We start from the raw sequence: 15,538 nt of genomic DNA, 5'->3' as shown, positions 1-15,538 counted from the left end.
GTTTCACGAGTGCAAAGCTGTTGGAAAAATGATACCCGTTTAGGTCTACCACATGTAAGGCGAGTGAACATAGGCCGTGATACGTCATCAGTCCGACCGTTTGTCCCTCATCAGTTTTCCTTTAAAAAACTACTAGGCAAGAACGAAATGAGGGAAAGTGACTCAATTTGGACTAGAAGGATTTAATTTGTATGACGAGATGGTGTTCAACTGCATCGGGGGTGCAAATGAAGTTTCACTTTTTCACTATTTCTTCAGTAAAGGGATTTAAACCAAATTTGGTCTGTAGCATCTTTAACCAAATTGAGCTCAACTTTGTAAAATCAATGGTAGGATTAAAAAGGTTTAAGACTTCTGGATACTGAGATTCTCTCTGGAATGGTTAGTTGTTGGTTGTAAAGGGGTAAACAGCTAAGGTCATTTAAGAGTGTGCCTTCATGTGTGTTGTGTATGCGTGCAGGTGTGGTTATGTGCTGGAGGCACGGTATGCAGGCATTTTTGTTTTCTTGTGATAGTGCGGATCTGATGCCGTCTTTATAGTGCTACCTCACTGAAATACCATGCTGAAGGCACCCAGTACAGCATTACGCCCGGTCACATTATTCTGACAGCGGGTGAAACGATAGAGTGGATGGATGTTGTGAAAAAGTTCCGGGATGCTATTCATTCCACTGACGTACGGCCATAATGATTTCTATATGACCCACAACTCTGATACGGTGCTTTAATCAGGAAAGGAATTTATAATTAGTATATATTTGGCATATAACTAAGGAGGTTAACGTTTTTGAGACAAAATATAACCTTTTTTTAATTTTAATATACAATGTAACAATACTATATACATCGTCGAATTTGACAGATACAGTTTTTATCAACACACCATATGTAGTGATGGCGTTTACTTACACATGGTATACAAAGTTTGTACATTTAATACCGATATTTTGTCAACAGAATTATAATGTTGGCTGCGATCCGTGTAAACTTGTACTGAACAATTGTTTCCAGTCTAGGTCACAATTTGATGGATATCTGAGGGGAAACATGTAGATATATATTGTATGTACGAAACGTGCAGGTAGATATCTTTAGAATTTAAACTGGATCTCGTCGCAGTTTTACAGAAGCAAAGGTATGTAGCACTACAGCTGTCGGTCTAATATGTACACATGACAAAAATAAGGTTATCGGTAGTATTGACGCTCTACTCAAAACCTTGATGGGCAAGACAAGATCAGGCATAGATATTTCGTTTTTACGTCACATAAAGTCTTCCTTACGATGCAGTGACAGAAAAGGTCATCGATGATAACTCATGTAGTGATCGTTCTTCAAAACACATCAGCGCTACAAACGTATATTTCATGAGAGGAATTTTGGCGTTAAATGTCTTGTAAAAGATTCCATGTGCAAATGGCAAAGTTCACAATGAATGGGTGTAAGATCGCACGTCATCATTAATGGAATTCTAAAATGTGTGACGTCGAAATAGGACCATATTTGACAGAATTGAAATGACAAATTGTAACATATGAGACATATGCGCATATTCACTACATTTCACTATAGAAAAATACATATTATTATAACTATGATTCCATGTGATTCATAAGGAGGCGCGGTAGTCTAGTGGTATGACGCCGGGCTCGTGACCGAAGGGTTGCGAGTTAGAGGCATGGCACGGCAGGGCACGGCACGGCAAGGCACGGCACTGTGTAATATCCTTGAGCAAGATACTTTAATCCGCTTGTTCCAGTCTACTCAGCCGTAGATGAGTATGTGGATGGGCAGTGATAGAATTGTAGAATGCTAGCTGTGAGCGCCGAAATGGCAGCACCGGTTGTTTGCTCCCCGGGGAGTTGAGAACGATATTGGCTGATTGCAAAGGCCCTATAACCACGGATAATAATTTGTGAACAGCTTTGAGACGACTTACGAACTATGTTGTGATAAAGCGGTATATAAGAACCTCGAAGTTTTATTATTTGTTGTTATCATAAAACACCATTTTACTTACAGGTAAACCAAAAAGACCAAAACGTAATACGATGGCCAATTATCCAACCCGGGGGAACTCAAACGGTGAGTAGTACATATGTGTATCATAATGTTTGTTTTATTGAATATCAAATATATTTCATACGTCCGGACATACAAACAGACATCATGATAACTATAAAGGGGACCAACATTGGCACGCTGCCATGTGTAAAGTTGTACAGAACAGTTGTTTCAAGATCTATGTCACAATTTGATGGATATCTGAGGGGTAACACGTATAAATATTCATTGTACATGTATGTCGGTACCATGGTGTTAGATAGCAGTAGAATATGAGAGTGTATTAACTGCAACGAATGGCAAGTTTAAAGAAGCAAAGGTTTGTAAGCACTACCGTTGTCGGTCCAGGTATACACATGACACATACTGTGGAACATACAACTATAATATGGTATTCGACATCCTCGATATCCAGGGGTAACGCTCACTTTCGCTCTCTAAACCCCTGGAATATGTCATAGTAAACATAAAGGCACAAAGATAGCTGTTTGATTGGTCTCATGTAAAAAAACACACCAGACCAATCGCTTGGCCGATACCTGTCCTTTGAAGATTACAAAGGAGAGACGCCCGACTTCAAAGCCTGTCATTTGTTACCGTTATGTGACCGCGAAATTATTTTTTATGTATATCAAAGGATCGAACTAGTCTTCTTGTCTCATCAACAAGGTGGCGCACATCGAGCCTTCAAATTTGCTATGACATTTTCCAGGGGTGAAGAGAGCGAAAGTGAGCGTAATCCCAGGATATCGAGGGTGGGTATTCGTCTGTCTAGTGAATTTACAGACTAATAAAGTGTCGGTAACTGTCGATCTGAACATTTTACTGGCCAAAGAGTTATGGTATTCATTTCACAGATAGCGAGGATACAGCAAAGAGAGCATGTAGTGATCGTTTTTCAAAACACATTGAGATCAGCGCTACAAACGTCTGCTGGAAATACATTTCATGAAAGGAATTTCGGCGTTAAATGTCTTGTAAAAGGTTTAATGTGCAAATGGCAATGTTCGCAATGAATGGGTCTAATAATGCACGTCATCAATGATGGTATTCTAAAATGTGTGACGTCGAAATAGGACCATATATATATTTGACAGTATTAAAATGACAAATTGTAACATATGATACATTTTCGCATAATCACTGCATGTGACTGCAGACAATTTCTTATTCTTATAACTATGATTCTATGTGATTCATAAGGAGGCGCGGTAGTCTAGTGGCAGGACGCCGAGCTCGTGACCGAAGTGTTGCGAATTCGAGGCACGGCACTGTGTTGTATCCATTGAGCAAGATCTGTTACTCCAGGTGTTCCAGTCTACTCAGCCGTAGATGAGCATGCGGTTGGGCATTGATAGAATTGTAGAATGATCGCTGTGAGCGCCGAAATGGCAGCACCGGTTGTATGCTCCCCGGGGAGTTGAGAACGATATTGACAGGTTGCAAAGGCCCTATAACCACGGATACTAATTTGTGAACAGCTTTGAGACGACCTACTAACTATGTTGTGATAAAGTGTTATATAAGAACCTCGAATTATCATTATTAATTATTATTATAAAACACTGTTTTACTTACAGGTCAATCGAAAACAAAAGGAAAAAGGCCTAACAATGAACCGGACCAGGAACAGTCAAGCGGTGAGTAGTACCTTATGTGTATCATAATGTTTGTTTTATTGAATATCAAATACATTTCCTAAGTAAGGAGAGACAAACGGATATCATGGGCACCAACATAGGCACGTTATCATGTGTAAACTTGTACAGAACAGTTGTTTCAAGATCTATGTCACAATTTGATGGATATCTGAAGGGTAACAAGTATAGATTTTCACTGTACATGTCGGTACTATAGATTTAGATATCAGTGGTATACGAGAGCGTATGAACTGCAACGAATGGCAATTTTAAAGAAGCAAAGGTCTGTAAGCACTACAGTTGTCGGTCTAAGTATACACATGACAAATACTGTGGTATACATAACTATAGTTTGGTATTCGACATCATTCATATCCAGGAGTAACGCTTACCTTCGCTCTCTACAACCCTTGAATATGTCATAGTAAAATTGCAGGCACAAAGATAGCTGTTTGATTGGTCTCAGGTAAAAAAAACCTGACCAATCGATAGGCCGATACCTGTCCTTTGAAGATTACAAAGAATAGATGCCCGACTTCAAAGCCTGTCAATTTGTACCGTTGCGTGACCGCGAAATTCTTTGTGTGTACATCAGAGGATGGAACTAGTCTGCTTGTCTCATCAACAAGGTGGCGCAAACTGAGCCTTCAATTTGGCTATGACATTTTCCAGGGGTGAAGAGAGCGAAAGTGAGCGTAACCCCAGGATATCGAGGGTGGGTATTCGTCTGTGTAGTGAATGTACAGACTAATAAAGTGTCGGTAACTGTCGATCTAAACATTTTACTTGCTAAAGAATTATGGTATTCATTTCACAGATATCGTGATATAAAATTCATAAGTCAGTATATCCATCGACACATGAATAAGCTAGTAAGAATATGCAAGGATGTTAAAAAATGAACGAAAGGTCTACAAAATCATAACTCGAACACAAAATCGATACAACTGTGGCAAAATATAAACAAAAGAAAGTTTTGCAACTTTACCATTGAGAACATATAAGGAGAATAAAACCAGGCGTTCCGCAAAGTTAAGCGTCGTCTGCTTCATCGACGACACCCATGTCAAATCCAAGTAATGTCCTCATACCGAGAACTGGGGTTATTGACAACAAAACATCAAACTAATGAGCATAATAAAAAAATCATCGACTGATATATTACACAAAAAATAGCTTATTTCCCAATGAGACTATAACACTTGTCCATAGTCTTCATCAACCACAGGGGCGCGCAACAACTAAAAATATTGATTTTGTTAGACTAAAAGTCGCTGGAGACGAATATTCTAATACTTATCCAGTTTATAGCGACAAAAAGTCTACCAAGATCAATAGTATTAGCAGTTGCCCCTATGCATCAATCTGCATATTTGGAAACCTTTTGTTATAAGTTTGCCCGTCATCATCCGCGATATTCTTGGGTTACGCTCACTTTCGCTCTCTGCACCTCTGGAATATGTGATAGCAAAATTGAAGGGACGCAGCTAGCTATTTGATTGGTGTCAAGTAAAAAAACACCTGACCAATCACTAGTGCAAAGCTGTTGGAAAAATGATACCCTTTTAGGTATACCACCTGTAAAGCGAGTGAACATAGGCCGTGATACGTCATCAGTCCGACCGTTTGTCCCTCATCAGTTTTCCTTTAAAAAACTACTAGTCAAGAACGAATTGAGGAATAGTGACTCAATTTGGACTAACAGGATTTAATTTGTATGACGAGATGGTGTGCAACTGCATCGGGGCTGCAAATGAAGTTTCACTTTTTTATGTCCTATTTCTTCAGTAAAGGGATTAAACTAAATTTGGTCTGGCGCATCTTTGATCAAATTGAGTTTAACTTTGAAAAATCAGTTGGTATTCCCTTAGAGGTTATGTCAAAGGGCCCAATGGTAGGATTTAAAAGATTTAAGATTTCTGGATACTGTGATTTTCCCTGGAGTCGTTAGTTGTTCGTTGTAAAGGGATTAACGTCCCGTAAACAGCTAAGGTCATTTAAGGATGTGCCTTCATGTGTGTTGTGTATGAGTGCATGTGTGTTTATGTGCTGGAGGCACGGTGTGCAGGTGTTTTTGTCTTCTTGTGATAGTGTGGATCTGATGCCGTCTTTATAGTGCTACCTCACTGAAATACCATATTGAAGGCACCTGGCACAGCATTACGTCCGGTCACATTATTCTGACAACGGGTGAAACGATAGAGTGGATGGATGTTGTGAAAAAGTTCCGGGATGCTATTCATTCCACTGACGTATGGCCATAATGATTACTATATGACCCACATCTCTGATACGGTGCTTTAATCAGGAAAGGAATTTGTAATTAGTATATATTTTGTATATAACCAAGGAGGTTAATGTTTTTGTGTCAAAACAGATTGTTTTTAATTTAAATGTATAATGTAGCAATACAAATACATCGACGAATTTGACAGATATAGTTTTTATCAACACATCACATGTAGTGATGGCGTTTTCTTACGCATGGTATAAAAAGTTTATGCGCTTAATACCGATATTTTGTCAACTGGATTCTAATGTTGGCTGCGATCCGTGTAAACTTGTACTGAACAATTGTTTCCAGATCTAGGTCGATGGATATCTGAAGGGAAACACGTAGATAGATATTGTATGTATGCAACGTGCAGGTACATATCTTTAGAATTTAAAATAGTTCTCGTCGCAGTTTTAAAGAAACAAAGGTCTGTAGCACTACAGCTGGTGGTCAAATATGTACACATGACAAAAATAAGGTTATCGGTAGTATTGACGCTCTATTCATAACCTTGATGGGCAAGACAAGGTCAGGAAAAGATGTTTCGTTTCAACGTCACATAAAGTGTTCCTTACGATGCAGTGACAGAAAAGGTCATCGATGGTAATTCGGCGATGATACAGCGAAGAGAGCATGTAGTTATCGTTTTCAAAACACATTGAGATCAGCACTACAAACGTCTGCTGGAAATATATTACATGAGTGGAATTTCGGCGTTAAATGTCTTGTAAAAGTTTTCCTGTGCAAATGGCAATGTTCACAATGAATGGGTCTAAGATCGCACGTCATCAATGAGGATATTCTAAGCATGTGTGACGTCGAAATAGGACCATATTTGACAGAATTGAAATGAAAAATTGTAATTTATGATAAACATTCGCATATTCACTACATCTGACTGCAGAAAATCACATTTTTTTATAACTATGATTCCATGTGATTTATAAGGAGGCGCGGTAGTCTAGTGGTAGGACGCCGGGCTCGTGACCGAAGGGTTCCGAGTTCGAGGCATGGCACGGCCCTGTGTTGTATCCTTGAGCAAGATACTTTACTCCACTTGTTCAAGTCTACTCATGATCAGCCGTAGATGAGTATGTGGTTGGGAAGTGCTAGAATTATAGAATGCTAGCTGTGAGCGCCGCAATGACAGCACCGGTTGTATGCTACACAGGGAATTGAGAACGATATTGGCTGATTGCAAAGGCCCTATAGCCACGGATAATAACTTGTGAACCGCTTTGAGAAGACATTTGAACTATGTTGTGATAAAGCGGTATATAAGAACCTCACATTATTATTATTTATTTTTATTATAAAACACTGTTTTACTTACAGGTCCATCGGAAACCGAAGAAAATGGGACTGACAATGATTCAGACCAGGGACAGTCAAGCGGTGAGTAGTACATATGTGTATCATAAAGTTTGTTTTATTGAATATCAAATACATTTCATAAGTCAGGACAGACAAACGGACATGATGATTACTATAGGGTACCCACATTGGCACGCTGCCATGTGTAAAGATGTACAGACCAATTGTTTCAAGATCTATGTCACAATTTGATGGATATCTGAAGGGTAACAAGTATAGATTTTCACTCTACAAGTATGTCGGTGTCATGGAGTTAGATAGCAGTAGTATATTAGAGCGTATTAACTGCAACGAATGGCAATTTAAAAGAAGCAAAGGTCTGTAAGCACTCCAGTTGTCGGTCCTGGTATGCACATGCCAAATACTGTGGTACAAACAACTATAGTAAGGTATTCGACATCCTCCATATCCTGGGGGTAACGCTCAATTTCGCTCTCTACACCCCTGGAATATGTCATAGTAAAATGAAAGAAACAGAGATAGCTGTTTGATTGGTCTCAGGTAAAAAGAAAATAACCAATCGCTAGGCCGATACCTGTCCTTTGAAGATTACAAAGGAGAGACCCCCGACTTCAAAGCCTGTCAATTTTTACCGCTACGTGACCGCGAAATTATTTTTATGTACATCAAAGGATCGAACTAATCTTCTTGTTCCATCAACACGGTGGCGTACACTCATCCTTCAATTTTGCTATGACATATTCCAGGGGTGTAGAGAGCGAAAGTGAGCGTAACCCAAGGATATCGAGGGTGGGTATTCGTCTGTCTAGTGAATGTACAGACCAATACAGTGTTGGTAACTGTCGATCTGAACATATTACTGGCCAAAGAATTATGGTATTCATTTCACAGATATTGTGATATGATAGTCATAAGTCAGAATATCCATCGACACATAAATAGCTAGTTAGTATGAGCCAGGATGTTAAAATAAGAACAAAACGTCTACAAGGTCATAATTAGAACACAAAAAAGATAAAACTATTGTAAAATATAAACAAAGGAAAGTTTTGTATCTTTACCTTTGAGAACGTTTAAGGAGAATAAAACCAGACGTTCCGTAAAGTTGAGCGTCGTCTGCTTCATCGACGACACCAATGTCAAATCCAAGTAATGTCATGTCCTCAAACCGAGAACTGGGGTTATTGATAACAAAACATCAAACTAATGAGCATAATAATTAAGAGGCCAATGGGCCTTAACGGTAACCTGATATATTTATACAGAGAGTTTATTTTGTTTTTTACATGAACAGAAATATTATTCAGAGACAAAAAACAATAAAACCACCTGATTCAGTATCTAGCATACAGATTTAAGAATAAATTGTATTTGAAAATAGCACCTCTGATTCTAAACAAGGAAAATGAACAAATTTTAGCACACTGACTCATTTGGGCCCCACCCTACAGCCCTTGGGGGAAGGGCTGGCTTAAAATTTTCAAACTGTCAGCTCATAGTTATAATTCCAATCAAATTATTAACATGTAATATTCAAAGTATCATTTGCCATTATAAACCATAATACATTTTGACCCCCCCCCCCCTCCTTCCCCAGTGGGTAAACGTGAAACCCTAGGGTAATAAACCTTAAGACCCTTCCATCTATGAAGAGTGTTTGATTCTACCATATCTGGGTCTTTGAGAGGATTTTTTTTTGAAATTTCAGTCAATTCAACCCTTTTTGGCTCCACACATCAGCCCCGGGGGTCAGTCAGGGCTCATATGTGCATACCATCAAACTGCTAACCAGTACTGATAATAACCCAAATTGAATTATTTCCAATGGAAATTAAACAAATGCTAGTCCAAAATGTGATTTCCCTATATATATTATAGCAAAGATTACCCCTCCCTAGGGGTAAACGTGAGACCCCAGGATCATGAATTTCACAATTTTGGTAGAGCACCTTAAGACCCTTCCATCAATGAAGAGTATTTGATTCTACCATATCTGGGTCTTGAGAAGAAGATTTTTGAAATTTCAGTCAATTTGACCCTTTTTGGCCACCCCCATCAGCCCCGGGGGGTCAGTCAGGGCTCATATGTACATACCATCAAACTGCTACCCAATACTGATAATGCTAACCTAAATTGAATTACCTCCAATGGCAATTAAACAAATGTTCGTTCAAAATGTGATTTCCCTATATATACTATAGTAAAGTTTTCCCCCTCCCCAGGGGTAAACATGAGACCCCAGGGTCAAGAAATTCACAATTTTGGTAAAGCACCTTAAGACCCTTCCATCTATGAAGAGTATCTGATTCTACCATATCTGGGTCTTGAGAAGTAGATTTTTGAAATTTCAGTCAATTTGACCCTTTTTGGCCCCGCCCCTCAGGCCCCTGGGGCCGGGGACCAAACCGGCAGCAATTTTTGTTGACCTTTGGCCATGGAAGGTTTCTGCAAAATTTCATTGAAATTGGTTCAGGGGTTTTGGAGAAGAAGTCGAAAATATGAAATGTTTACGCACGCACGACGGACGACGGACGACGACGGACAAAAGGCGATCGCAATAGGTCACTTGAGACTTTGTCTCAGGTGACATAAACACTCATCGACTGACATATTACACAAAAATAGCATATTTTCCAATGAGACTATAACACTTGTCCATAGTATTCATCAACACAGGGGCACGAAACAACTAATAATACTGATCTTGTTAGACTTTCAGTCGCTGGATACGCATATAATTTTGATCTTGTTAGACTTAAAGTCGCTGGAGACGAATATTCTAATACTTATCCAGTTTATAGCGACTAAAAACTTCTGGATACTGAGATTCTCTCTGGGGTGGTTAGTTGTTGGTTGTAAAGGGGTAAACGTCCCGTAAACAGCTATGGTCATTTAAGGATATGCCTTCATGTGTGTTGTGTATGAGTGCATGTGTGTATATGTGCTGGAGGCACGGTATGCAGGTGTTTTTGTCTTCTTGTGATAGTGCAGATCTGATGCCATCTTTATAGTGCTACCTCACTGAAATACCATGCCGAAAGAACCCGGCACAGCATTACGTCCGGTCACATTATTCTGACAACGGGTGAAACGATAGAGTGGATGGATGTTGTGAAAAACTTCCGGGATGCTATTCATTCCACTGACGTACGGCCATAATGATTACTATATGATCCACATCTCTGATACGGTGCTCTAATCAGGAAAGGAATTTATTATTAGTATATATTTTGTATATAACCAAAAAGGTTAAAGTTTTTGAGTCAAAACATATTGTTTTTATTTTATATACAATGTAACAATACTATATACATCGTCGAATTTGACAGATACAGTTTTTATCAACACATCATATGTAGTGATGGCGTTTACTTACACATGGTATACAAAGTTTATACACTTAATACCGAGATTTTAACAACTGGATTCTAATGTTGGCTGCAATCCGTGTAAACTTGTACTGAACAATTGTTTCAAGATCTAGGTCACAATTTGATGGATATCTGAAGTGAAACATGTAGATACATATTGTTTGTATGTAACGTGCAGGTAAATATCTTTAGAATTTAAATTGGGTCTCGTCGCAGTTTTTAAGAAGCAAAGGTCTGTAGCATGACAGCTGTCGGTCTAATATGTCCACATGACAAAAATAAGGTTATCGGGAGGATTGGCGCTTTACTTATCATCTTGATGGGCAAGACAAGATCAGGCATAGATATTTCGTTTTTACGTCACATAAAGTGTTCCTCACGATGCAGTGACAGAAAAGGTCATCGATGGTAAATCAGCGAGGATACAGCGAAGAGAGCATGTAGTTATCGTTCTTCAAAACACATCGAGATCAGCGCTACACACGTCTGCTGGAATTATATTACATGAGTGGAGTTTTCGTGTTAACTGTCTTGTAAAAGTTTTCATGTGCAAATGGCAATGTTCGCAATGATTGGGTGTAAGAATGTACGTGATCAATTATGATATTCTAAACATGTGTGACGTCGCAATAGGACCATATTTCTGTAGAAAACTACATGTTCTTATAACTATGATTCCATGTGATTCATAAGGAGACGCGGTATTCTAGTGGTAGGATGCCGGGCTTGTGACCGTTGGATTGCGAGTTCCAGGCACGGCACTGTGTTGTAGCCTTGAGCAAGATACTTTACTCCGCTTTTTCCATTCTATTCATGATCAGCCGTAGATGAGTCTGTGGTTGGGCAGTGCTAGAATTGTAGAATGCTAGCTGTGAGCGCCGCAATGGCAGCACCGGTTGTATGCTACACAGGGATTTGATAACGATATTGGCTGGTTGCAAAGGCCCTATAACCACGGATAATAATTTGTGAACAGCTTTGAAACGACCTTCGAAATATTTTGTGATAAAGCGGTATATAAGAACCTCGAATTATTAACATCTATTTTTTATTATAAAACACTGTTTTAATTACAGCAAAGCGAAGGAAATAGGACTGACAATGATCCAGACCAGGGACAGTCAAGCGGTGAGTAGTACATATGTGTATCATAAGGATTGTTTTATTTAATATCAAATACTTTTCATACGTCAGACAGACAAACGGACATCATGATTACTATATAGGGAACCCACATTGGCACGCTGCCATGTGTAAAGTTGTACAGAACAGTTGTTTCAAGATCTATGTCACAATTTGATGGATATCTGAAAGGTAAAAAGTATGGATATTCATTGTACATGTATGTTGGTACCATGGAGTTAGATAGCAGTAGAATATGAGAGCGTATTAACTGCAACGAATGGCAAGTTTAAAGAAGCAATGGTCTGTAAGCACTACAGTTGTCGGTCCAGGTATACATATATGACACATACTGTGGTACATACAACTATAGTATGGTATTCGACATCCTCGATATCTAGGGGTAACGCTCAATTTCGCTCTCTACACCCCTGGAATATGTCATAGTAAAATTAAAAGCACAAAAATAGCTGTTTCATTGGTCTCGGGTAAAACAAACCTGACCGATCGCTAGGCCGATACCTGTCCTTTGAAGATTACAAAGGAGAGACGCCCGACTTCAAAGCCTGTCAATTTTACCGTTACGTGACCGCGAAATCCTTTTTGTACATGAAAGGATCGAACTAGTCTTATTGTCTCATCAACAAGGTTGCGCACATTGAGCCTTCACTTTTGCTATGACATATTCCAGGGGTGTAGAGAGCGAAAGTGAGCGTAACTCCTGTATATCGAGGATGATGACGGGAAAACTTACAACAAAGGTTTCCAAAGATGCAGATTGATGCACAGGGGCAACTGCTAATACTATTGATCTTGTTATTGATAAAGTGCTGCACATTGAGCCTTTGATTTTTACTACGACATATTCCAGGGGTGTAGAGACCGAAAGTGAGCGTTACCCCTGGATATCGAGAATGACCCGTCATCAGTCACAGAAGTCATCCTCGTCTTCCACAAATTCTATGTCAATTATACAATATCTATCATCGTTCTGAATTGTTATTACAGGCCAGCGAGTCAAACGAATGAAGACCAGTAAGAGTGACGCACAGTGATCTTCCAGTAGTTACATGTATGTGTACAGTACGTGTATATGTACTGCACGTGTGACTTAGGTGTAAATGATAAAAACGAAGGTCATTCATGACACATAAAAAGATACAGGTGGGAAAACAAATACTGGAGTAACCAGTGATTATAGAAATGTGCATTATTTGGGATAACAGCCACTTCGGCCAAAAAAAATATATGTTTGTTTTCGGTTATCCTGCCTATCCTACATTTTGTGTGTCAACCCTAAAAAGTATTTCGACAAATTTCAAAAAAGCACTGTTAAATTCAAGATAAATATCCCTAAAAAACTTTATAATTAAATGAAAAATAACATATATTACCTACACTAATGTACCTACCCTAAATTTTTCAGACATGTAACATGAATCAAACATGTTTTACGTTTGGCCTTACCAAGACATTGTACAGTCTAAATGATATATTGAATAAAGAAAAAACCAAGGATAATGTGTGCATATAAACTATACAATTGTGTATAATTATAGAAATCTGAATTATCTGTAATTATAGTTTCTCACCAAAACCAGACATTATACAGTCTCCATTTAATCATACTGAGCAAAGAAAATCGAGGATGAGGCGTACATATAAAACATATGACTGATTATATTTATTTAATCATATACTATCATTGTTACTTTGGAATCGTGTTTTATCAACCCCTATATGAGCTTATCATGTCACCACAACTGTACTATGTGGATATATCTAATAAACAAACAGTGTATTATCTATGTTTTGTTATATCTATATGGTGTTGGTTCTGATGTTTGATGTTTAGGTTGAATTGTTATCTGGCATGGCTATGTTAAGCTTTATTATATACCTACTAATAAATACGGGTTTTTGTATATGCGATACGACACAGTGGATCTAACTAATATCAGCCATCGCCGTAAAATAACCCAAAACCCGTATCAGCCCTCTTCGTATCAGCCCACAAAACCCGTTTCACATCCCTTCTGGAAACTGTTTTCGTTTTTCAATATATCAAAAGAAGAAAAGATCGTAAGATAGTAGATATATCCGTATTTTATTAGTAAGTTTGTAATAAAAACAATAAAACATGCCTTTTTCCATATCACACCCAGTATCAACCCTCGATTAATATCAGCCCTCGGGCTTATATTGGAGTCTCGGGTTGATTCTTAGTGTGATATATGAAAAAAACATGTATTATTCTCTATTTATCAAATCATTTCTGAAAAGAAAGCAACACCTTGTGGGACATTTCACAGACACTCTCGTAGCTGGTGAATTTATTATTATTTTTCAAACAAAAATGGCTTTAACTTGAAAAAGATGCAACAGACGATTTTTCAGTTGAATGAACTGAGATTAATAAGCAATGTAACACATCAAAACACCAAAATCAATTTTTAGCATTACAACACAAAGGAGAAAAAAGTTATTTAAATGATAACACAAAAGAAAGGTTAAATATGGATAACATATTGGTACAATTCTGTTCATCCTCGATACTCCAGAGTTTCGCTAACTTTCGCTCTCTGCTCCCCTGGAATATGTCATAACAGAATTGAAGACATGCATCAAGCAGAAAAAAACCTAACTAATCGCTAGGCTGATACCTGTCCTTTGAAAAGAGGAGCGACACCAAACTTCAAAGCCAGTCAATTTACCGTTACGCGTCATTAAGATTTCTTTGATGTACCAAACTAGTCTTCTTGTCTCGTCCACAACGGTGGCGCACACTGATAATTCGATTTTGCTATGACATATTCCAGGGATGCCGAGAGTGGGACCATAAACCCTGGAGTATCGCGGATGACTTCCATTAAAATACCTTAACACCATATAGACCGTATAAAGTCTTGCTACAGAATGCTACAGAAGGGATAAACTCTACCCTGAACAAACGTGCCAGGAACAATCGGGTATCTTGCACACAAACTTCTTCCGCCTTAAAAGCTTCCGAGACATTTCTCGAACACTGTTGAACGGAAATTAATGAAACTTCACATGTTCATCATGGTCAGGGTGTGTGCAAATTACCTTTTATTTTCAGATTGGTCAACACAAATGGCCGCTACACGCTAGGAAAGTATGACATGTAAATGTGAACATGCATAGAAAGTCCACAGGCACAAATTACAAAAGCCCGTTGAAAAACAAAACACCAATCTTTAGACCACAAACAGGTTTTTATCTAAATCCTACTATTCCGAATTGAATCATGGTTATTCCATGACTTTTGTTTTATGAAGATACGGAAAAATGTATCCTTCAGATCTAATGACGTTATTCTTTCCCTCGTGAAAGTCGTCATGCCACTTGGGGTCTCCAGAGACGAAAATCGACGTGCCTGCTGCTTATCATGAAAGCACCAAAATCAGCAATCTTGGAACCACCTCGACCGCATCTTATAGGAGCAGTCTATTGAAGTCGCTAAAGAGGAAGAGTTTGCGTTGCAGATAGCCCGAGTTTCCTCTGGCCCTAACACCAGACTTAGACATTTTGACAGATGGACATATGTCAAATTGTCTAAGTCTGGTGTTAGGGCCAGAGCAAACTAGGGCCCACACGAGATATCTATATGTCAAAATGTCTAAGTCTGGTATTAAGGCCAGAAGAAACTCGGGCCCACACGATACCCATATGTCAAAATGTCTAAGTCTGGTATTAGGGCCAGAGGAAAC

The 15,538-nt window shown here is 38.7% G+C and overlaps 1 long non-coding RNA gene across 1 annotated transcript; it reads left to right on the top strand.

The window, feature by feature from the left end:
* Positions 1 to 2,013: 2,013 nt before the first annotated feature.
* LOC110441951 lies at positions 2,014 to 13,611 on the top strand. The gene is made up of 5 exons (XR_002461968.1): positions 2,014 to 2,085; positions 3,645 to 3,704; positions 7,315 to 7,374; positions 11,762 to 11,813; positions 12,816 to 13,611. It is a non-coding gene; the product is annotated as an uncharacterized LOC110441951 (long non-coding RNA).
* The last annotated feature ends 1,927 nt before the right edge of the window (positions 13,612 to 15,538 follow it).

This window comes from Mizuhopecten yessoensis, unplaced genomic scaffold, assembly GCF_002113885.1.
Source record: "Mizuhopecten yessoensis strain PY_sf001 unplaced genomic scaffold, ASM211388v2 scaffold716177, whole genome shotgun sequence".
Lineage (NCBI taxonomy): Eukaryota > Metazoa > Mollusca > Bivalvia > Pectinida > Pectinidae > Mizuhopecten > Mizuhopecten yessoensis.
This window is presented reverse-complemented; position numbering and strand designations above follow the sequence as displayed.